The following is a 23,591-nucleotide window of genomic DNA, read 5'->3' on the forward strand; positions in this document are numbered from 1 at the left end:
AATATCACTAGCTATCAGAGAGATGCAAATTAAAACTACAATGAGATACCACTTTACACCGGTGAGAATGGCTATCATAAACAAAGCAATAAACAACAAATGTTGGAGAGGGTGTGGGGAAAAGGGGACTCTGGTCCACTGTTGGTGGGATTGCAGACTGGTACAACCATTATGGAAAACAGTATGGAATTTTCTCAGAAAACTAAAATTTGACTTGCCTTATTTATCTATTTTGATCTTTTTACTCTACTTGCCTCTGATGGGTGCTATAAATTAAATTGTGCATCCCACTAAAATGCATATATGGAAGCCAATGTGATGGTGTTTGGAGGTATGGACTTTAGAGTCTCCATGATGGGATTAGTGACTTCATATACAAAAAGAGGAAGAGACACACCAAGGTCTGCACACCAAGAAAAGGTCATGTCAGGGTACAACCAGGAAGGGGCACTCCCTAAGAACCTAATTATGCCGGTACTCTGACCTTGGAATTCCAGCCTCCGGAATTGTAAGAAATAAATATTTGTCATTTTTGCCACCCAGTCTGTGGTATTTTGTTATAGTAGCCAAATTAATTTTAATGCTTTTTATATTAATACAATTTGGCAAAAAGGTGTTGGGATTAACTTAATTTGATGCAACAAATCTCCTAATTTTTTTATTTCTTATGAGAAAATTAATTGCTGTTAAAGTTATTCTGGATTACCTTCCACTTTTAAAAAATGTTATGGTCAGTAAAATCAAGAGACAGGTAATCTCTTTACAAAGTTAGAATGCATGGCTAATAATAATAATAATAATATTGATGTAATAGAATACAAATAATTACTTTGCATATCTATAAAACCCAAATTGGATAATCTGAGTATTTTAATTAGAAAATATTAATAAGACATGTAAAGAATAAATATCACACCAAGCCACTCTTCATCTATTATCTTTCATCTAAGACTCTTTTTCACATTACGGTTCATCTGAGAATATTTCTATGCTATTATCTTTTATGCATGTATAGTCACACAAACGTATATTGTTGGGAAATATAATTAAAAACACAATTCTTCTCACAACTCCAAAATCCTCCCCACCAAGATGGTTAAGAAAGAAAACACTTGTTTTTGAATAAACGTCAAACCAGAATCTGACTCATATCACAGGCAATGCACTAAGCAACTGCAGAGGGAAAGGAATCTCACCCTCTTATATGGCCAGGCAGACACAGCCCAAGACATACATGTTCTCAGGATAAATGATAACTAGTCCTCAGACAAGAGGACCTGCCAGCACCACCTGTCACACCAAGTACATCTTGAATTTACCTGGCAATTGCAATGGCCATCTGTGTTAGGTAGCTGGCTCTCTGCAAAGGAGAAACAAACATCTCCCATCTTTATGGCAGAAGACAGTTTTGCAATGTGGAGTAAGACAGCTCCAAAACTAGGTTCCTCCTTCCCGCAGAGATTGGGAGAGAGGGGTGCTACATCCTTTGGTGTCCCCATTCAAAGAGATGGTGCCCAGGTCCATGAAAAAGACATCCCTGGGTTACAAAGTTGACAAAAGGCCTCTCAAGTTTTTAGAAGGACTTCTATATGTTTCAGGGAGGTAAAAGTATAATTCCAAGTTTTCTAAAGTAAATGCTGTAACAAGGTAGGGGGAGAATTCTCTTCCCTCATTTTCAACAGGGAACATTCAGCCCTTTATTTTTATTTTCATTTGTCCTTACAATGACTAAATATAAAAAACTATGGGTATAGATACATGTGTGTGAAACTCTATAATAGTATTTATATATCTATATATACACAAACAGTATATTACCTATGTATAATAAAAATTGATAGCAAAGAAACTATATTGCAAATGATGGCATAAAAAACTAGATGGTAAAAACACACAAAAAGCTAACATTCATTATGTCTGCATAATTAGATTCTGTGTCATTTTTAGTTCTTTCTACTTTTATGTGTGTTAAATGACTTTATCACAAACATATATCCTCTTTTTAAATTAAAAATAAAACATAGTTTGTTCTATAATATTGAAAAACATTTCCAAAGAATCTGCTGCAAAAACTTTCCCATCTGTGAGAAAACAATATTCCAACTTTTTCATTAGAAATAATGTGAGCCAGTTATTAACGATGCTCTGTATTATTGGTTTCAGAGCAGTGCATCATTCAGTAAAGCAAAGACCAAGGGTGGCCTTGTCTGAACTTGGCTTCCATGGCCAGCAGTGTTCACATATCGGTAGAAGAGTTAGAATAAAATTGGAAGAGTAGGAGAAAAGTTGACTAGTTGTCAGCATGAAGAGGATGGGAAGCCAGACACAGGGTCAGTGCCTGAGTCCACGAGTGATGTATGTTCACGAGTTTCACACCACCAGTTATTCCAGTAACAGTAACTGAGCTCTTTCCAGAATGGTTCTCTTGGAAATGTAGGAAAATACTACTGTTTCCCCCACTTAGGAATCCTTTTCTCACAAGAAAAATGGATTTCTCCCTCTCCTTTTTTGATCTTTCAGTTTATCTTTTATTGTATTTTATGGATTATGCTATTATAGGTGCCCCAATTTTTCCCCTTGTCCCCCTCTGCCCAGTACCCACCTTCCCTCCAGCAATCTCCCCCCCCCCTTAGTTCATGTCCATGGGTCGTGTGTATAAGGTCTTTGGCTTCTCCATTTCCTATACTATTCTTAACATCCCCCGGGTCTGTTTTGTACTACCAATTATGTTTTTTAATCCCTGCACCATTTCCCCATTCTCTCCCTTCCCCCTCTCAGCTGATAGTCCTCCAAATGATCTCCATTTGTTTTGCTTAGGGTGTTGTTTTTCAGATTGTTGATTATTTTTTGTTAATAGTTGTGAATTGGTTGCCTTTTTGATGTTCATGGTTTTGATCTTTTTCTTCAATAAGTCCTTTTAACATTTCATGTAATAATGGCTTGGTAGTGATGAACTTCTTTAGCTTTAGCTTTACATTGTTTGGGAAGCACTTTATCTGCCCTTCCATTCTAAATGTAGGTTTTCTGGATAAAGAGATCTAGGTTGCACATCCCTGCTTTTCATGACTTTGAATATTTCTTGCCAATCCCTTCTTGCCTACAAAGTTTTTTGTTTTGTTTTTTCTGTTTGTTTGTTTGTTTTTTAATTTTTATTTATTTATCTTTAGAGAGGAAGGGAAGGAGAGAAATATCAATGTATGGTTGCTTCTTGTGAGTCCCCCACTGGGAACTGGCCTGTAACCCAGGCACGTGCCCTGACTGGGACTCGAACCATGATCATGTAGTTCATAGCCCATGCTCAATCCACTGAGCTACACCAGCCAGGGCTTGTTTTTTTTTTTTTTTTTTTTGAAATCCGCTGACAGTCTTTTGGGAACTCCTTTGCAGGTAACTCTCTGCTTTTCTCTTGCTGCTTTTAAGATTCTCTCTTTATATTTAACCTTTAATATTTTAATTATGATGTGTCTCAGTGTGGTCCTCTTTGGGTCTAACTCATTTGGGACTGTCTGTGCTTCCTGGACTTATGTGGCTATCCTTCACCAAATTAAGGAAGCTTTTCTTTCATTATTTTTTCAAATAGGTTTTTGATTTCTTGCTCTTCCTTTCTTCCTTCTGGCACCCCTATGATTCAGATGTTGGTACATTTGAAGATGGCCCAGAGGCTCCTTATACTATGCTCCTTTATTTTTTAATTATTTTTTTCTTCTTGCTGTTCTGGTTGAATGCTTATTTCTTCCTCATGTTCCAAATCATTGATTTGCTTCCTTCTCATCTCTGCTGATTTCTTGTAGGTTATTCTTTATTTCGCTTAGTGTGTGTGTGTGTGTTTGTTTATTTATTGCTGTTCTTAAGAAATTTTCTGGGTATCCCAGTAACCAGTGTTTTGAACTCTGCATCTGATAGATTTGCTATCTCTTTTTCCGTTAGTTCTTTTTCTGGGGTTTTGTTCTGTTCTTTCATCTGGGCCATATTTCTTTGTCTTCTCAAGTTGGCAGCCTCCCTGTGTTTGTTTCTGTGTATTAGGTAGAGCTGCTTTGCCTCCCTGTCAGAGTAGTGTGGCCTGTTGTAGAAAAGGCACCTGTAAATTGTGTGTGACGGAGCCTTAGGTAATTGCCAGGGCAACTGCTTCACCAGGTTGTGACTCTGTGTGTGAGAAGGGCTCAGAGAGGGGACAGTGCTGCTGCCTGGCTTCTGGACATTCACCCAGCTATCACCCCATTTCTAGTCACTTTACCCCTTTCCAGTGTGACTGGTGACCTTCCAGCTGCTGCCCCAGTGGTGAATACCAGAGTGGGTGGGTTTACATACATTCTAACACTGTGCTGAACCTTTAAGCAGTGTAAGTCCATTCGTTTCTTCCCCTGCCCCAACCTCCACTGGTTTTTACACCCAGAGGTAATGGGGTTCTCTCCTCCCAGGGCTGGAACCCTGGGCTGTGCAGCCTGGGGCTGGGATTGCTGGCTCCGAAGGTGTCCCTCTCATCTGTTCTGCCCCCCGCCTTTCCACACCACACTGCCTCCCTGCCCGTCTCTGTGATTCCTCCCCTCTGATCCATCTGGATGAATGTGTCTTCTTGAAACCCTTGGTTGTTGGACTTTCCATACAGCTTGATTTTCTGATGATTCTGGTTATTGTAAGTTTTGANTTCTAGTCACTTTACCCCTTTCCAGTGTGACTGGTGACCTTCCAGCTGCTGCCCCAGTGGTGAATACCAGAGTGGGTGGGTTTACATACATTCTAACACTGTGCTGAACCTTTAAGCAGTGTAAGTCCATTCGTTTCTTCCCCTGCCCCAACCTCTACTGGTTTTTACACCCAGAGGTAATGGGGTTCTCTCCTCCCAGGGCTGGAACCCTGGGCTGTGCAGCCTGGGGCTGGGATTGCTGGCTCCGAAGGTGCCCCTCTCATCTGTTCTGCCCCCCGCCTTTCCACACCACACTGCCTCCCTGCCCGTCTCTGTGATTCCTCCCCTCTAATCCATCTGGATGAATGTGTCTTCTTGAAACCCTTGGTTGTTGGACTTTCCATACAGCTTGATTTTCTGATGATTCTGGTTATTGTCAGTTTTGAGATCTTGTAATTCTTTTTTGGTTGCTCAAGGAGGTGAAGTGTGTCTACCTATGTCTCCACCTTGACTGAAATTTCAGATTTCTCTCTCTCGTCTGTATGTCTTGCATACAGAATAGCTTTTGCAAGTAAGTGGACACACATCTCAAGATACTTTCCAAAATACTTCTCAGCCTCCACGAGAATACACTAACATCTGGATTGTCCCACCAAGATCATCAAACAAATGGCATTGTCTAAAGCCAGAAATAATTTTAAAAAGCCACTCTGGACTCAGGCTGACACTTCCACCATGAAAGGAACAAACCACAAGAAACAGAATTGCAAGACAAGCTTTCTGCTGAGATCTTGGCAATTGGGAGCACTTGGAACACCCGGAACCTCTGTGTGGGAAGCCCTAGGGGACAAAAGGCCTCTAAAGCAGACTGCCATGTGCAGGACTGACCACAGGTCTGGTGGCCAGGCACAAGTTACTTCACATCCATACTTAGCTGTTTACTTGCCACTGAGCAAGTTACTCCCATCTGCCTTTTTCCCCTCATCTGGAAAACAGGCATATGAATAGATTCATTAAACAGTTACCACAAAGAGTAAAAATATATGTGAAATTCCTGGCAGAATATAGGCACGCAATAATTGGCAGCTGTATAATATTCCTACAGAACCACTGTGACATGACCAGACACCGAGAAGGCTTGATTTGGCCTGATTTTAGACTTAGCCCACAGATCTCTCTTGTGTGTATTTCTTCAATACTTGTGTCCTTAGTATGTCTTAAAGCTATTATATCCATCTTGCATTTTCAAAATGATTACTTCCCACACTAGAGCTGAGCTCTTTGAAAGTAGCAACCATTGAATTTTTGGTGAATTAATATTTCATACTTCAGGTATATTTATTGACCTTATGATAGGAATACATACCAGAGAGGTAAGTTGTATTTCCTAAAGGAGCCCCAAGTCCCATGCATTCTGCCTATATATATGTATTTCCACCTAGCTACTCCATGAAGAATGTAAGCAGAATAATAATTTAATTCGATGGTTTGTGAAATTTTTGCTTATAATTTTCACAATAAGTACGTAAAGTGCTTTAAGGAGCTACAAAGTCAACATAGCAAATGGGTTAAAAGAATGGGGCAAACATTATCACACAGATTTGGTCTGAAATAAAGGGCTGAAATACTCACTTAGTCAAGTTCAAAAACTAATTATCACTTTCTCCTTTCCTCCCTCCCAGCCTTTGTAGATAGTTCAGTGCAGAAAGTTCAGGCAGGGTCAAGCAAGGTGGACTCCCAACTGCCTTCCCATGCACATGCACCACTGCTCCCCCGTTAACTCTCGGCTCCAGCTGGATTAGCCGCTCACTCTCTCCACTTCTGTACCTTTACTTGCCCTGATGATCCTTCTACCTGGAATGTCCATGATTTACTCCCAGCTTCCTTCCCCAACAGTCCTGCTCAGTGTCTGAAACAGCCCATCCACCCTGCAAGGCTAATATCTCAAGGGATACCACCACCACAAGGTAATACTGTCCTCCCCTTAACTTTTTAAAAACTTTCTCTGTATACCTCTTATGGCATATCATTTTCCCTGTTGCAATATTATTATTTGAAAATGCCTTCTAATATCTCAACCAGATTGTAAATTCATTCAGAGTGAAAAGGAAAGAATTTACATCTGGTGGATCTTATCAGTCCCTAAAGTACAGAACTGAATTTGAAAGCAGCCCAGAAGGGCATACTGAGGATATGCCCCAGTAATTCCCTACCTTCATCCACTAAGCCAGGTTTTCAAGTTTCCAGAAAATAATGTTAATCCATAAAATCTTCTCTAAGACCAAGGTCCTTAAGTTTAGTACCTATGTTTTCTTCTATATAATTTATTGTTTCAGGTATTATATTTAGGTCTTTGATTCATTTTGTTTTTTTTTTAAGATTTTATTTATTTATTTTTAGAGAAGGGAGAGGGAAGGGAGAGGGAGGGGAAAAGGGGGGGAGAGAAACATCAATGTGTGGTTGCCTCTCACACACCCCCTACTGGGGACCTGGCCCACAGCCCAGGCACATGCCCTGAGTGGGAATCGAACTGGCAACCCTCTGGTTCCCAGGCCAGCACTTAATCCACTGGTCCACACAAGCCAGACCAGATTCATTTTGAGTTTATGTGAACAAACAGAAGTCTAGTTTTGTTCATTTGCATATGGCTTTCCAATTTTCCCAGTACTATTTATTGAAGGGGCTTTCTTGTCTCCTTTGCATGTGTTTGGCTCTTTTGTTGCAATTACAAAAGGAATTGTTTTTTCATTTCTTTTTCTGAAATTTCATTGTTCGTATATAGGAAAACAGTGGACCTTCATACACTGAATGTGCAAATGATATAGATAGAACTATACACTTGAAATATATAATCTTATTAACCATTGTCACCCCAATATATTTAGTTAAAGCATAAATAACGTTAATACAGCTCTAATTCAAACCCATTGTAGACAACATGCAACATGAGAAATCCACAGATGGCTAGAAAGTCTTAATATGAAGACTTAATTATATTCAGGAAAAAGGTGCTGAATTAATTCACATTGTTTAGTTGAAAAGATTATTATCCTTTGAGATCAAGGGACATTCTCCAAGGCAACTGACCTTTACTCTTCAAAGTGTCAGTAGTGTGAAAGATAAGACAAAAGCCTGGAAATTACTTCAGATTAAAAGAGATTCAGTCACAACTAAATGAAATATGTAACCCCTGACTGGATCCTAGAATTTTTAAAAGAGGAACATTATCGGCACAATTGAGGGAATCTGAGAATTGACTGTATATTACATAATATCATTGCATCAGTATGAAAACTGTTGTTATACTAAGGGCATTTCCGTATGTAGGAAAATGACCTAGGTCTTAGGACATAATGCTGAAATGCCTAGGAACGCAGGGGCATGGTGCTTACAACTTGCTTTTAAATGATGCTTCCAAGTAAACACACACACGTACACACATGAAGTGGAAGAGAAAATGGAAGCACAGTGCTAACAACTGATGCACTAAAGCAATGCAATATGCTTTTCATTCAACTTTGAGATTTTTCAAAATAAAAACTTCAAAAATTCGTCATCATCTTGCAAAAATAGGGAGCCACTTACAGAGCTGTATGAGTAACTTTTAAAATGTAAACAGGCAATATTGGCACAAATATCTATTTGCTAAATCACCATCAACTTGAAAGTTCTTGTAAACGGTATGGAAATACCCAGCACCATTACTGGCTTTCATAAATCTTGAGGCAAATTGTATCCTTTAACATTTGTGTGAACTTTCAAAGCAGAAGTAAACCTTGGTTAAAATTTCAAACTGAAATAATTAGGAAACTAAAACAGTGAATGTTCAAAGCACTCTAACAGTTTCCTGTATTAATGGAAGAGCTTTGAAATGCTTGACCATAATATTCCTGTGGCTTTTTACAAGGATTAAAGTTACAAAAAAATTTTAGTAATCTCTACAACAATGAAGTGAGAGTGGCAATTTGTATAAAAATCACTAAGCAGAAAATCCTGAAGAATTACAGTCTTTAGAAATTCATTTCTGTTACTTTCCTCCATACAGTTCTCCCACTAAAGAAAGGACTGAGGTTGTGCCAAGAATTTTTTGCTGGAAAACATTATGATGCCAGTGTGGCCACATCCAGATGACGTGTGGCACACCCAGGAGAGGGGACTGCAAATAGTGAATGGCCGGTGAAAGATGTAAGGCACGTTTACTAAATCAGCCATGGTACCTTTTAATGATGATGAACTCAGTTTTGGAGATAGGGAAATATAATTTCAGACCTTTATTTTTTAAACTCTCTGAACACTGGAACAAAAAGCACAGTATCTATTTTTCTCCCCACACTGGAATTCTCATAATCATTACTAAATGTATATTTTATTGTATGACTTCAAAATATGTCTGAAAATTCATTTTGTTCTATTGCTGTATATTATTATCTCATAATAGTTTTCATAGATCTTTACATGATAGATGTTTTCCAAAATGTTTAAATACGATACTTCTATGAAGTATCTACTTAAATCTAGACCAACTCAACATTTCTTCATGGCATAATTTATAAAGTGACTAATGAATGCTAGATGTTTTAGGGAAGAAAAAATGTTACTTAATCAAATCCCTTTGAATTTGTGTTTCTTTTTTTCCCCACCATATCTCATAGTTGTAGTCATTATGCTGAAGTTTCAAAAACAAAAGATCATTAAGGATTAATTTAAAATCTATTATGTGGCTTATTGCACTAGGAAAATAGACCATAACCACATAGTCACAGTTTTTCTAATTTATCGCAGCAAAGATTCCTCAGTCCCCCAGGCATATGTTATCCAAGAAAGCTTAATCATAAATTCCCTTGCAAAATACTGCCCTGTAAGTACTGTTTCAAGAAGAATAATATCTCTATATCACAAAAAGCTCTCTAAGCCATAGAACAAATGGTCCGCAGTTTTGAGCAAATATTCAAGACGGCAATGCGCCACTGCTTCAAAATCACAGAAATCTGATTTCATGTAGGTTTCCCCCTTCCTGCTAAGGTCACCGTTGGTGCTATCCACAAAATGTGTGTGCACCCAATAGGGTACACTTCTGGGCCTGTGTTGGATGACAACACCTGTGATGTCATATTGACCATGTGACGTGCTTTGGCCAATGAAATGTGAGCATAAGTGTCCGGCAGATATTTGAAGAGCCAGGGCATAATAATAAAGAGTGCCCAGCTCTCTGTCCTTTCACCACAGTGACCAGCAATCTCCAGCTGGAGCCGTTTCATCAAGCCCGAGTCCCAAAGAGAGAACACTGCAGATTAAAACCTTCAAATTACCCACAACAGGCATTCCCAAAGAAATAAACCCTGTAGTTTAAGGCCGCTGTGGTTTGGGAGTTGTACACTAGTTATCACAGCATGACCAGCCCAGTCTGATCAATACATTGCCCATATTTTATTAAAGACAACTGTGTTAGGCTCTTGAAGTTTGCAAAGAATACTGGCATATGCTCTTGTTTCTTGGCTGATGGATGTTTATTGTATTAGTATATATAGAAGGAAGTAAGTTAGAGAAAACAACTCTAGTAGCTGCAGACCAAGCCTTGTGGATACAGGATACAAGGTAGCACAAATTTAAAGTACTCAGCTTGGTAGGTTTTGAGATATATACCAATACAATCGAGAGTAAAAAATATCCATCCTTCAGATTTCTTTACACCACTTTATAACCATTCTGTCCAGCCCACCCTCCTTCAGATAATCATGTTTTGCTTCCATCACTAAACATAACATCTTATGTAAATAGAATCATACAGTATATACTTTGGGGAAGCTAATTTATTATGTTCAGCCTAATTACTTTGATATTCATCTATGTTGTAGAAATCAACAGTTCATTCCTTATTATTGTTGAGTATTCCATTGGATGGTTAGGACACAATTAGTTTATTCATCTGTTGGTGAACATCTCAGACATTCTCTGTTTGGGGCCATCATAAACAAAGCCATGAATAACATACATTTCCAAGTCTTTGTACAGACACTGACTTTCATTTCTTTGGATAAATACCTAGGAGTGAAGTGGCTGGGTTACAAGGAAGGTGTGTATGTAGTGGTACCTGACTGAGGCTTTAATTTCCTTAATGATTAATGATGCTGAGCATCTTCAGTGTGCTTATTTCCTACCCAGCTGTCTTCCTTGGACAAGCATCTGTTCAAATCTTTTCATCTTTAAAAAATTGGAATATTTGTGTTTTAAGGCTGTGGGTTCTTTACACATTCTCAATGCAAGTCTTTTTTCATCACATATGTGTTTTGCTATTATTTTCTCCATCAAATACATGGCTTGTCTTTTATTCTCTTAGCAGTCTCTGTTGAAGAGCGAAAATTTTTATTTTGATGGAGTCTAATTTATGGGTTTCTTAAAAATGGATTGTGGTTTTGATGTCCTTAAGAAAGCTTTGCCTAATCCAAGATCACATCAGTTTTCTTTTTGCTTTCTTCTAGATGTTTCATAGTTTTAGGACTTTTTTCCAGTTTTATTGATATATAAATGACATAACACTAAGTTTACGTGTAAGTGGATTTGTAAGTTTAAGATGTACAACATAGTGATTTGATATCTGGATACATACATTGCAAAATGATCACCATGATAAGGTTAGTTAACACCCATCACCTCATATAGTTAATATTTTTGTGTGTGATGAAAACTTTTAAGATTTACCATCTTAGCAACTTTCAAGTATACAATAAAGTATTGTTAACTAGAGTCACTGTGCTGTACCCGACATCTCCAGAACTTAAGACTGAAGTTTGTGCCCTTGGATTACCTTCACCCATTTCCCTGACTCCCTCCACCCCACCCCCTGGCAATTATCAATCTACCGTGTGTTTATGAGTTCAGTGTTATTGTAGATTCCAGGTACAAGTGAGATCATACAGTATTTGTTTTTAACTGACTTATTTCACTTAGCGAAAAGGTTCAAGTTTCATTTGTTGTTGCAAATGACATGATTTTCTTCCTTCTCTGGAAAAAGTCCAGCCATGGTTAATATAATGAGAACATTTGCACAACATTGGTGTAACCTGGCAGCACAGGAGACTGGAAAGTGCACCATGAAGAATGATAACTTCACTGTACTAGTCAGTGGGGGTGGTGTACTACTCAGACACTGTTGAGTGAGTATATGTGCTACGTGGCTGCGGCATTCAAAATGACTGAGTGAGTCGAGCAACAAATCTGCATCAAATTTTGCGTTCAGCTTGAACACTCCTCCATAGAAACTATTCAAATGAGTCAGAAGACTTTTGGGGATGATGCAATGAATGAAGTGCAAATGAAAGTGTGGCACAAATGTTTCAAAGATGGTCAAGGATCTGCTGAAAGTGATCTACATTCTGGAAGGCCTGACGCAAGCAGACCACCTAAGAATGCTGAACGTGTTCAATAACCAATAAAGATCGGTGACTGACAGTGTGAGAACTAAAAGCTGATCTGGGGGTTCCCAAAACTACCTCATTCAAGAATCTGACATGGAATTTTGGCATGAAACACGTGGTAAAATTCATTCCACGGTTTCTGCTCCCAGGGCAAAAGGAACATCATGCTGCACTTGCTAATGACTTGACTCAAGCCTCTACCGATGAACCAGATTCGGCACTCTGTGACTTCTGGCTTTTCTCAAAACTAAAGTCATCTTTGAAAGGGAAGAGATTTCAGACCATCAGTGAGATTTGGGAAAATATGACAAGGCAGCTGATGGTGGTTCCAAGAAAAGATTTTTTTAACTTATTGTTTATTATTGTTCAAGTACAGTTGTCTCCATTTTCCACCCTCCACTCCCCCCGACCCCAACCATCTCCACTTGCCACCCTGATCCCACCCCTTTGGTTTTGTCCATACACCCTTTCTACATGTTCCTGAAAACCCTTCTCCCTTCCCTCCCCCACGATCTCCCCCACGATCTTCCCCACCTCCCCTCTGGTTACTGTCAGTTTGTTCTTAATTTCAATGTCTCTGATTATATTTTGCTTGCTCATTTGCAACAAAGGATTTTGCAGAGTGTTTTGAACAGTGGAAGAGACACTGGGAGAACTGTGTGAGGTCCCAAGGTGCCTACTTTGAAGGGACTGAGGCATCATTGTCTTATGTACAGTGTTTCTTATACCTTCTATCTTCTTCAATAAATATCTCTTTTTTTGAGATACATGGCTGGGTACTTTCTGGACAGACTATATATATATATATATATATATATATATATATATATATATATATATTCTTGTGTAGACTATATATATATAGTGGCGCATGAGTGAGTGTACTGTCATGATAAAGCTGCCAATTATCAGTTGCCCATAGCTGCAGGCTCCTGAATCATCCAAATATTTTTCTGTGTAGAAATGTTCAAGTTTAATGCAAAATTCGATGCAGATTCATTGCTCTACTCGCTCAGTCATTTTGAATGCAATGGCCACACAGCCCACATGCTCACTCAACAGCATCTACTGCCCCCACTGCCTAGTACAGTGAAGTTGTCATTGTTCACACATGTGCATTCCAGTCCACTCTCCTCGGCTGCCAGGCAACATCGATGTCGTACAAACCATTTTCATTATATTAGCAGTGGCTGGACCTTTTCCAGACAGATGTATTTGGGTTTTATCTTGGTTCCTAGCACAGAACTCTTAAAACCTTTGGAATTTCTGAAGTGATAAGAGTATAAAGATTCTTGACATACATAACAAATCCCTTTTAATTAAACCTGAGTTTATGTTAATGACATGGTTTTTGGAAAGCACTTAATTTTAAGATGGGGGCCAGTTGCCAGGAGAATCTATCCTGTGATTGGAGCACTGCAACACCCAGGGACAGCAGAGGGGCTGGAGGTTGCATCAACAGCTTATAATTTAATCAGCCGTGTCTATGTAGTGAAGCCTCCACAATAACCCCAAAGGATAGGGTTCAGAGGGTTTCCGAGTTGATGGACACATCTGGAGACTTGGGAGGAGTGGCAGGAGCTCTTGGAGAGGGCGTGGAAGCTCCATGCTCTTTCCCTTTGTCTTGCCCTGTGCGTTTCTTTTACCTGACCATTTCTGGGTTTCAGCCTTTTATAATAAACTGGTGATCTGGTAAGGAAAATGTTTCTCTGAATTCTATGAACTGCTCTAGCAATTTAATAAAACCTGAGGAGGGAGCTGCAGAATCCTCTAACTATAGCCAGTCAGTCAGAAGAACAGGTGACAACCTGTTCTTACAACTGATGTCTAAAGTGGCTGTGGGTGGGACAGTCGTGTAGGATTAAGCCCTTAACCTGTGGGGACAGGTGCTATCTGTAGGTAGGTTGTGTCAGAATAGAGTTGAATTATAGGACACCCAGCAGGTGTTCTGAGAATTGCTTGTTGGGTTGGGAACCCCACCACTACCACCACATTGGAGTCGGTACTAGACTCATCTTAATCTCTAAGTATTTATTTAATAATTTTAGATACTGTTTAAATGGTAATTTTAAGAACTTCAATTTCTGCTTATTTGATTCTAGTATATGGAAATACAATTATTTTTTGTATATTGACCTTGAATCTTAAAACCTTCTTAAACAAATGAATAGTTCTAATAGACATATATTCAATTAACTTTTCTGTATAAATGATGTCTTTCATAACTAAAAACAGTTTTACTTCTTCCTTTCCACTCTGGTTGCCTTATATTTGTTTTTCTTGCTATACTAGTAAGCTGAAACCTCCAGTGTAATGTTGAAGAGCAACTCTGATCTGGCCATTCTGCTCCTGAGTATTTACTCAAGAAAACCTGAAGTATACAAGGTCTGTTCAGAAAAAGTCCAAACATTATTAATATAACACGAATGGTTTGTATGACACCAATGCTACCTGGTAGCCAAGGAAAGTGGAATGGAATATGTATGTGTGACCAAGGACAACTTCACTGTACTAGTCAGTGAGGGCAGTAGGTGCCATTGAGTGAGCATGTGTACTGCGTGGCCATCGCATTCAGAATGACTGAGTGAATAGAGCAACAAATCTGTATCAAATTTTGCATTATGTTTGAACATTCCCCTGCAGGAAAATATTAGGGTGATTCAGAAGTCCACATCCATGGCATCGGGTGATTGGCAGCTTCATCACAACAACATGCCCACTTATGCATCACATCTTGTGCAGATTTTTTTTTGTGAAACATCAAATCGCCCAGGTGGCTCAGCCTCGCTACAACCCAGATTTGGTGCCCTGCGATTTCTGACTTTCCCCAAACTAAAATCACCTTTGAAAGGGGAGAGATTTCAGACTGTCAATGAGATTCAGGAAAATATGACAGGGCAGCTGATGGTGATTGGGAGAACTGTGTGAGGTCCCAAGGTGCCTAGTTTGAAGGGGACTGAAGCATCATTGCCCTGTGTACAATGTTTCATATGTTTCTTATATCTTGTATCTTCTTCCATAAATGTCTCTATTTTTCATATTACATGGCTGGATACCTTCTAACGAGATCTTATATATTCATATGAGCAAGAATGTTTTAGCACCTTTATTTGCCATAGACAAAAACTGAGAAAGCCTACTGTCATAGCAGCAAATGACTAAATATACAAACTGCATATCACACAGTTGAGTATTATTCAACATTTTATAGGAAGGAACTATTGATTTGCTGTAACATGCATGAGGGTGAGAACAATTATTCTGAGTGAAAGAACCCGGGCAGAAGAACACATGCTGTATGATTTGAGTTATTTAAAGTTCTATAATATGGAAATTAATGGGAATGCAACTTATAGGAATAAAAAACAGCTGTTTAGTAATGGAGTCAAGAGATAATAGAGAAAGCACAGAAAAATGTATTACAAATATGCGTGAGGAATCCCCAGGGGTGGGAGTGGTAGATATTTAATTATCTTGATTATAGCTATGTTTTCAAGAGTATACCAATGTGTCAAAACTTAATATTTTAGTAGCTTATCATATGTCCATTGTATCTCAATAGAAATTAAAAATGATTTTTAAAAAACACCACAGATAATGAATAAACTCAGGTCCAGGATTATCTGGCCAGAAGTTGGTAGAAAATATCAACTCTGTTGTATGATTCCATCACCAGAAACTCCCTAAATACAGCCAAAACTTTGAGACGTCTGTAGAGCAATTATAATGTCTGATTAAGTCAGGGATTGAGCAGCAAAGATGGATAGTCTATCAATTGAAATAAGAAATAAATATCATGCAGAGGCAATTCTCAAAGAAAAGTTCCTAGTGGTTCTATTGGATTTAAACTTGGGGTAGGAGATAATGTTAAGATATTTAAAGTATAGACACCAGTAGCTATCACGATTATTGCATGCACATAATTAGTACTGAGCAAATATTGCCAACTACTTAACTACTGGTAATAAGTTGAGGAAATGTCTGCTCTTTTTCTAGGAAAATAAAGAACCTTACATTGGTGCCATTCCACTCACAGTTACAAAGCCATGGTCTCTGAATTTTTGGAAATGCTCTTGAACTTCTTGTTGATATAATTCAGTTCTACTATGCCCCTAGGACATTTGTTCAATTCCTCACACCTATAGTAACAGTTCTCTGATAGATTTTACCCTGCTCACCCTGCTGTGCTTGTTAAAAGGCAATGATTTTATACAAACATGCGCAATTCCCGAAGCTGTCTCCATCTGTTGCTTCATCCCAGAGTACCAGCACTGTATTAATAAGTATCAGAGTCTGATTCCTCTTCAGGCTTCATGCTTTTTGTAGTTCAGCAGGATTTCTGCTTCATTAGAAATTAGTCTGATGATAATCAGAATTCTATTCATTTCAGTCAATAATACACACAGCTTATGAATCTGAATGAACTACCTAGTCTTCTTAAGCTTGAGTTCACTCACTTGCAAAATTAAAACATAATGCCTACTTCAGTGGACATTGGAGAATTGAATGAGCCTATCACAGTATCTGACACATAGTAGATGCTCAACAAGCATTGTTCTTAGTATTATTGCTCATATTCCTCCATGGGAAGAGCCTTCTTTAGGTTATTCTCTTGTCTGATCTTCCCAATAGTTTCCTCACTAAATGCAAGTTTGACAAAGGCAGGGATTCTGGCTGTTCAAGTTGTTGATAGCTTCCTGGGGCTTAGAACCATACCATAGTAAACACTCGATAAGCTCTTGTTGAATGAGTGAATAAATGAATGGCCTACCTCATCTCTCACCTTGAACAGTCCATTCACGGAGGAGAGGATCGTTGTTCAATTCATTTTTATATTACCTCACAGTCCTAGTTTAGGGCCTACAGCAGATAAATATTTGCTGAATGAGAGAAAACCTAAACATTTGCCTCAACAATTTTGTTTTCACTTCCCAAGCACTAGCTACAATCTTACTCACCATTCCTAGCGTTTTAAGCTCCATATTCAGAGGAAAAAATGCTAAAAATAATATGCCTCCACGTTCAACCAAACACATATACAAAATAAAGTTAAAAGCATAAGGAGTGGCATTTATGTTCAATGGCATTAAAAATTTAAAGAGTGCTCAATGATTTGGAGTGCTTTTTTTCCTCAAATTTGTCTGCTTTTCAATCCCATACAATGAATAGTAAATAGCATATATGTAATAAAACATTTCTGAAGTCAGAGAATATTATTGAATGATCAATAAAATGTGCCTTTCAACTTATATGGAGGGCTGATATAATCAGCTTTTTAATGAATCCCTAGGCTGTAGCAGAAAGTTTTATAAATCTCAAATAGTGAGGTTTTTATGAAAGTTATTAGCATAATTGTTCACCAAAGAACTTTACACCATTTCCTGGGATTGTTGAACCATTTTAATGAGGCAAAAATTACCCCCCCCCAAAAGCTTATGCTTAAACTTTATTGGCAATATAAAGAAGAAAGATCCACGTAGCCATCACTCACACCCCAGATAAGCATGATAAAATAAGGAAGAGATGACTGGGTACTGGCACATGATTTGAACTCGTGTTAGTTGATTTCTTAATGGAAAAATATGACCTCCTACCTTTAAAATTTAAATGACCTCTTGGAGACTTCCTAAAAGGAAACCTTGCCCAACTTTGCTAACATTATATGACCCATATGAAATAACATCTTGATGTATTAGTATATGAATCAAAAACATCTGTATCATGTTTGGCTTAAAATGTACATTGATTTGAAAATAAAGTGGAAAGTTGTAAGAATGTATGCTTTATTTCAAAGAATGTAAGCCATTAAGCACATGTTTGATACTGTTCTAAAATTTAGTTCAGTTGTCTGAAATAAAGCTCAGAGAAGTCTATCTTTTGTCTTGATATAGAACAACATTGATCCTTGAAGAGCGTGGAGGTTGGAGGCCCCAACTCCTGTGCAATCAAAAACCCATATATAACCTTTGACTCCACAAAAACTTAACTACTTACAGACTACTGCTGACTGGAAGCTTACTCATAACACAAACAGTCAATTAACACATATTTTGCATGTTATGTGTATTATATACTTCTTATAATAAACTAAGCTAGGAAAACATAATTTAAAAATCATAAGAAAGAAAAATACATTTGCTGTACTGTACATGTTATTTGTTGCAGTTCAAACCCATGTTCCTCAAAGGTCAACTGTACATAGAACCTTCCAGCAGAGAGTTTTGTCCTGAGTGAGCTGACTAAGAGTAGGCTTATTCATAGGCTTCAGGAAGTCCCTGAAGCCCCTGGAATTGTGCTTAAAGTTCTATGTGTATGTGCAGACACGTCTTTATCCAGAGCACCGCTTTTCATTCTTGTTCATATTGACATTTGGGGCCAGATCATTCTTTGTTGTGGGAGCTGCCCCACATATTGTAAGATGTCTGGCATTATCTTGGGCCTCTACCTGTGAGATACCAGTACCACAGCCCCAATCATGACTATGAATAAATTGCTCTTTTTTGATACTAGAAAAAATATCTCCAAATATTACAAATATCCTTGGGAAACCACTGATGTAGAGAGAGGGTCCACCGGGTTTTATCATAGTCCTAAACAGGTTAATGGCCACTGCTTTAGTGTGTAGAACAAGAGTCCTACTCACCTCCCCATTGGGCCCCATAGATAAGCCCACTGGCCTGGCCTTTGGAATTCCCCCCAGAATGAAACCCATTGCTGTTACTCTTGTGTCCGGCAGAGCCATTGGGGCTGCCCATCACCACCCTTGCCCCTGAGAATTGCAATCATCTAAAGAACTGGGGTTTTTTTCCAAAAACATTTGACTAAGATCTCCCCATCGTTTATGGCTTTACAAAGCCTAAGGATTGTGTTTAAAGATGGGGAGGTAAAAAGCTCCCAGGTCTGTTAAGTTTTGTCGCTCATCTTGTTTTCGTTCCATACCATACAAACCAGCGCCTGACTTGTGTGATCATGACATATTTGGTTCTTGATTGGACAGCTGCCCTGTGAAACCCACAGCATCTCTGAGAGTTTATTCTTGATTAAAAGATCCATCGGCAGTAAGAATTATTTCTGAAATCACTCCCTCTCAAAGTTCCGATTTTCTATGCCTATCTACTGTAAGGCTTTTGCCTCAGAGGTCCACCCCAAAGAGAACAGAGCCCAGTGGATCTATTCCACACCATGAACTTGGACTCAGCAGTGGATTCTCTCCTTGCTCTGTGAAGGTTTGGCCCCACATGCAGGTTACAGGTATCCCTGAAGGCATATCACATCCAAAGTATCCCCATCACCTCCGCTGGGACCCTTGTGGGTGGCGGTGGGATAGTTCTCCTGCTGGGTTTCGCTTTAGCCAACAAATCCATGGATTTTCACCTGCTTCCCTTTTTTTTCAAAACCCACCACCCACTGTCCTTGATGTTCTCTCCCATATCTTTTCCTTTTTTCTTTTTCTTTTCCAATTTAATTCTGAAGTGACATACAATCTCTCTAGTGCCCTACACACACACACACACACACACACACACCTTTCTTGTCGACACCACACAGACTATATTAAAACAAAAGTTTAGCAACTATTTCAAGAGACACATTACAACATAAGGACATCATAGTCAAAAGTACAAGTGTGAAATACCAGCCAAAAGAGAGCTAATATAGTCAAAGGGACTCTAAGTGCAATAGCAACCCCAGAGCTGAAGAGGGTTGCTGCATAACAAAAGGTTTAATCCACTGGGAATACAAATCTAAATTTACATGTACTAATAAAATGACTTAAAGTATGTGAAGCAAAATTTGACATAACTATACAAGCAACTTGACAAATCCTCTGTTACGGTGAGGTTTTTGCCATAACTTTCTCAATAACTGGATAAACAAACCCTAAGTTAATAGTACACTAAGATTTGCTAATACTGTAACAAGCTCTGTCACACATACAGAGTATTTTTTCAAATCTTATCTAATCCACTCCCCAATAAAACATTTCACACCAATTCCTCTGTGTAAACTTCTAGTGCCTCCTTCCTACCCACACTCCTGACTTCCTTCTTCCTTCACTGAGAAATTGTACGCAGTGCACATTTTTCCAGACTCCCTCTACCACAACTACCCACTCTTGGCATCAGCACCCATACTCGGCATTCCCATGTTCACTGTGGGTGAACTCTCTCTGCTTCGATGTAAAGCCAGTCTGTGCCCTCGTGCCCTGGACCCCATCCTCCTCTGGCTTCTTTTCTCTAACAGTCCTCCTTGCCCTCCTATTTCATCCTGCTGGATCATTCCAATTGGTGTTCCCACCAGCAAGACCCCATCTCCCCTGAAAATACTCCTCCATGCTAGCAACTAAGTCTCCCAACACCTCTCACCCTATACTCTCAAATCTGTGCTAGTGCAGCTTTCACACCCATCACTCCACCAACACTGTTCTTGTCAAGCTCTAATGGCCTTTTCTGAGTTCCCATCTTACTGTACTAATGTCAGCACTAATCCCCTTTGTCACTCTCTCCTTCTTATTCACTTTCTTTTTTTGAAAGAGTTTATTTATTTATTTTTAGAGAGGGGGAGAGGGAGGGAGAAAGAGAGGGAAAGAAACATCAGTGTGTGGTTGCCTCTCATGCACCCCCTACTGGGGACCTGGCCTACAACCCAGATATGTGCCCTGACTAGGAATTGACCCAGTGATCCTTTGGTTTGCAGGCCAACACTCAATCCATTGAGCTACACTAGCCAAGGCTTATTCACTTTCTTTATCAGCTTCTAGGACACCCATCCACTTGGCTTTCTTCCCACGCCACTATTAGGTCTTTCTCTGTCTCTTAGTGCAGGGGTCCCCAAACTCCAGGAGGTGAGTGGCTGGTGAGCAAGTGAAGCTTCATCTGTATTGACAGGCACGCCCCCCATCACTGGCATTACCCCCTGAGCTCTGCCTCCTGTCAAATCAGTGGTGGCATTAGATTCTCATAGGAGCATGAACCCTGCTGTGAACTGTGCATGCGAGAATCTGGTGCTCGGTGGTCTGAGGTGGAGCTGGGGTGGTGATGCTCATGCTGGGCAGCAGCTGCAAATACAGGTTACCATCAGCAGAGGGTTTGACTGCACAGAGACCATAATAAATTGTTTGAAGATTTATATCAAAACCCTATCAGTGAGTAGCAAGTGACAACTAAGCTGCATCTGGTAGCTTCGTAGTGTACAAGTGAGTTGATGGACTTCAATTGTACAGCTACATCTGGTGGCAGGCTTTAAGTCAAAATCCAACACTTTGGTCTGCGTGTGGCCTGCCACTATTATATTTACCACTTCTATCCATGCCTCTTTCCTGTACTGCGCACTTGTCTCTGTCAGTTTTGGTAAAGCCACCAGCTAACCCTAGCCAAAATGAGTGAAAAAAACAAATGCTGCTAGAGAGCTTCTTTGAAAAAAGGGAAAGACCCAATGATGGGACAGCAGAAGACTCTAAGACTGCCAACAAAAAGAAGGCTGCATTTAAAAGGAAATACCAAGAGTCCTACTTAAATTATGGGTTCGTTGCAACAGGTGATTCACATTCTCCAAGCCCGCTTTATATAACATGTGGTGACCAGCTATCTAACAAAGCCATGAAAGCTGCAAAATTGCTCCGCCACATGGGGACCAAGCAGCCTGCATTAAAAGACAAGCCTCTGGAGTTTTTCAAAAGAAAAAAAAAAACATGAACACAAAGGACAGAAGCAGTTATTGAAGATCACCACATCATCAAATGTGTCTGCACTGAGAGCATCCTTCTCAGTGGCCAACCGCATTGCTAAAGCTTTGCTACCAGTGAAGAGTTGGTCCGGCCTGCTGCTAAGGACATTTGTCGTGAATGTTTAGGAGAAGCTGCAGTTCCAAGGGTGGCACATGTTCCTCTTTCTGCCAGCACCATAACTAGATGAACTGTTGAAATATCAGAGGATATGGAGGCACAATTGTTACAGAGGATTAATGAGTCACTGTGGTATGCAATCCGGGTTGACAACAAGGCAATGGTGCTTGTTTTCCTGCAATATATTTTTCAGGAGAATGTGAATGTTACGTGCACTGTTGCTGCCAACCAACACCACAGCAGCAGAACTATTCAAGTCTGAATGATTGCATGTTGGGAGAACCGAATTGGTCATTTTGTGTCAGTGTATGCTTGGATGGAGCAGCTGCTGTGACTGGACGGCTTTCTGGTTTCACTATTAGGGTCAAAGAGGTCAGTTTTGAATGTGAGTCTATGTACTCTGTTATCCATAGAGAAATGCCAGCTAGCCAAGAAAACATCAGCTGAACTTAACAACATTCTGCAGGATGTGATTAAAATTATCAACCACATTGAGGTGCACGCCCTTAACTCATGTCTGTTCACACAGCTCTGTGAGGAGATGGACGCAGAGCACACACGTCTTCTCTTGCACACAGAAGCAAGATGACTTTCTAAAGGTAGGTCACTGGCTAGAGTTTTTAGGCTACAAGAGCCACTCCAGAGATTTCTTTTAGAAAAACAGTCACCACTGGCAGCACATTTCAGTGACACACAATAGGTCATAAAAATTGCCTACTCGTGTGGCATATTCAACCTGCTCAAGGATCTCAACCTGTGGCTTCACGGGAGAACAACAACTGTTCAAGTCGGCAGATAAAGTGGCTGCATTCAAAGCCAGGCTGGGACTGTGGGGGTGACGAGTGAGCACTGGGATTTTCGACTTGTTTCAGACATTACCAGAGACTTTGAGAGAGACTGAGCCAGGGCCTTGTTCCTCCCAACTGGTGTGTGATCACCTGTCTGAGCTTTCAGAAGACTCTGAGCATTACTTCCCCACCACAAAAGACCCCTGCGCTGGGAAGGAGTGGATCCACAACCCCTTTGTGAATAGGCCAGGTGAACTAACTTTGTGCTAGAAAAGGATCAACTGCCCGAGATCACAAAGGACAGTGACCATAAAGGTATGTTTGACACAACTTCAAACCTCCATACGTTCTGGATTAAAGTCAAGATGGAATATCCTGAGACTGCCACCAAAGCACTGAAAAGTTTGCTTCCATTTCCAACATCCTATCTTTGTGAAGCAGGCATTTCAGCAATGAAAGCACCCAAAACAAGATCACAGAGTAGACTGTAACACACCTCGGGTGTCACTGTCTCCCATCACCTTCAGATGGGCTGATCTAGTTGCAGGAAAACAAGCTTAGAGATCCCACTGATTCTGCGTTATGGTGAGCTATATAATTATGTCATTATATATTACAATGTATAAATGTAATGTGCTTGAATCATCCTGAAATCACCACTCCCCACCCTGCCCCGGTCTGTGGAAAAATTGTCTTCCATGAACTCAGTCCCTGGTGCCAAAAAGGTTGGAGACTGCTGTCTTAAAGTCACTTGTTTCTCTCAGACCTCACAATGTTGGAGAGCCTCAGAGCTCAGCCCTTGGTCCTCCTCTCCTCTCTTCTCTTCCCATGCTCACTCCCTCGGCAACTTCATCCAGTCTCAGGGCTTAAATACTATCTACATGATAATGACTCTCAAATGTATGTCTCTAGCGCAGGCC

The 23,591-nt window shown here is 39.7% G+C and overlaps 1 pseudogene; it reads left to right on the forward strand.

The window, feature by feature from the left end:
• The window catches only part of LOC118997460 (oligosaccharyltransferase complex subunit OSTC-like), a 52,272-nt pseudogene that overhangs the window by 28,168 nt on the left and 513 nt on the right, over window positions 1-23,591 (forward strand).

This window comes from Sturnira hondurensis, unplaced genomic scaffold, assembly GCF_014824575.4.
Source record: "Sturnira hondurensis isolate 20B ecotype Veracruz unplaced genomic scaffold, ASM1482457v3 Scaffold0013190, whole genome shotgun sequence".
Taxonomy (NCBI): domain Eukaryota; kingdom Metazoa; phylum Chordata; class Mammalia; order Chiroptera; family Phyllostomidae; genus Sturnira; species Sturnira hondurensis.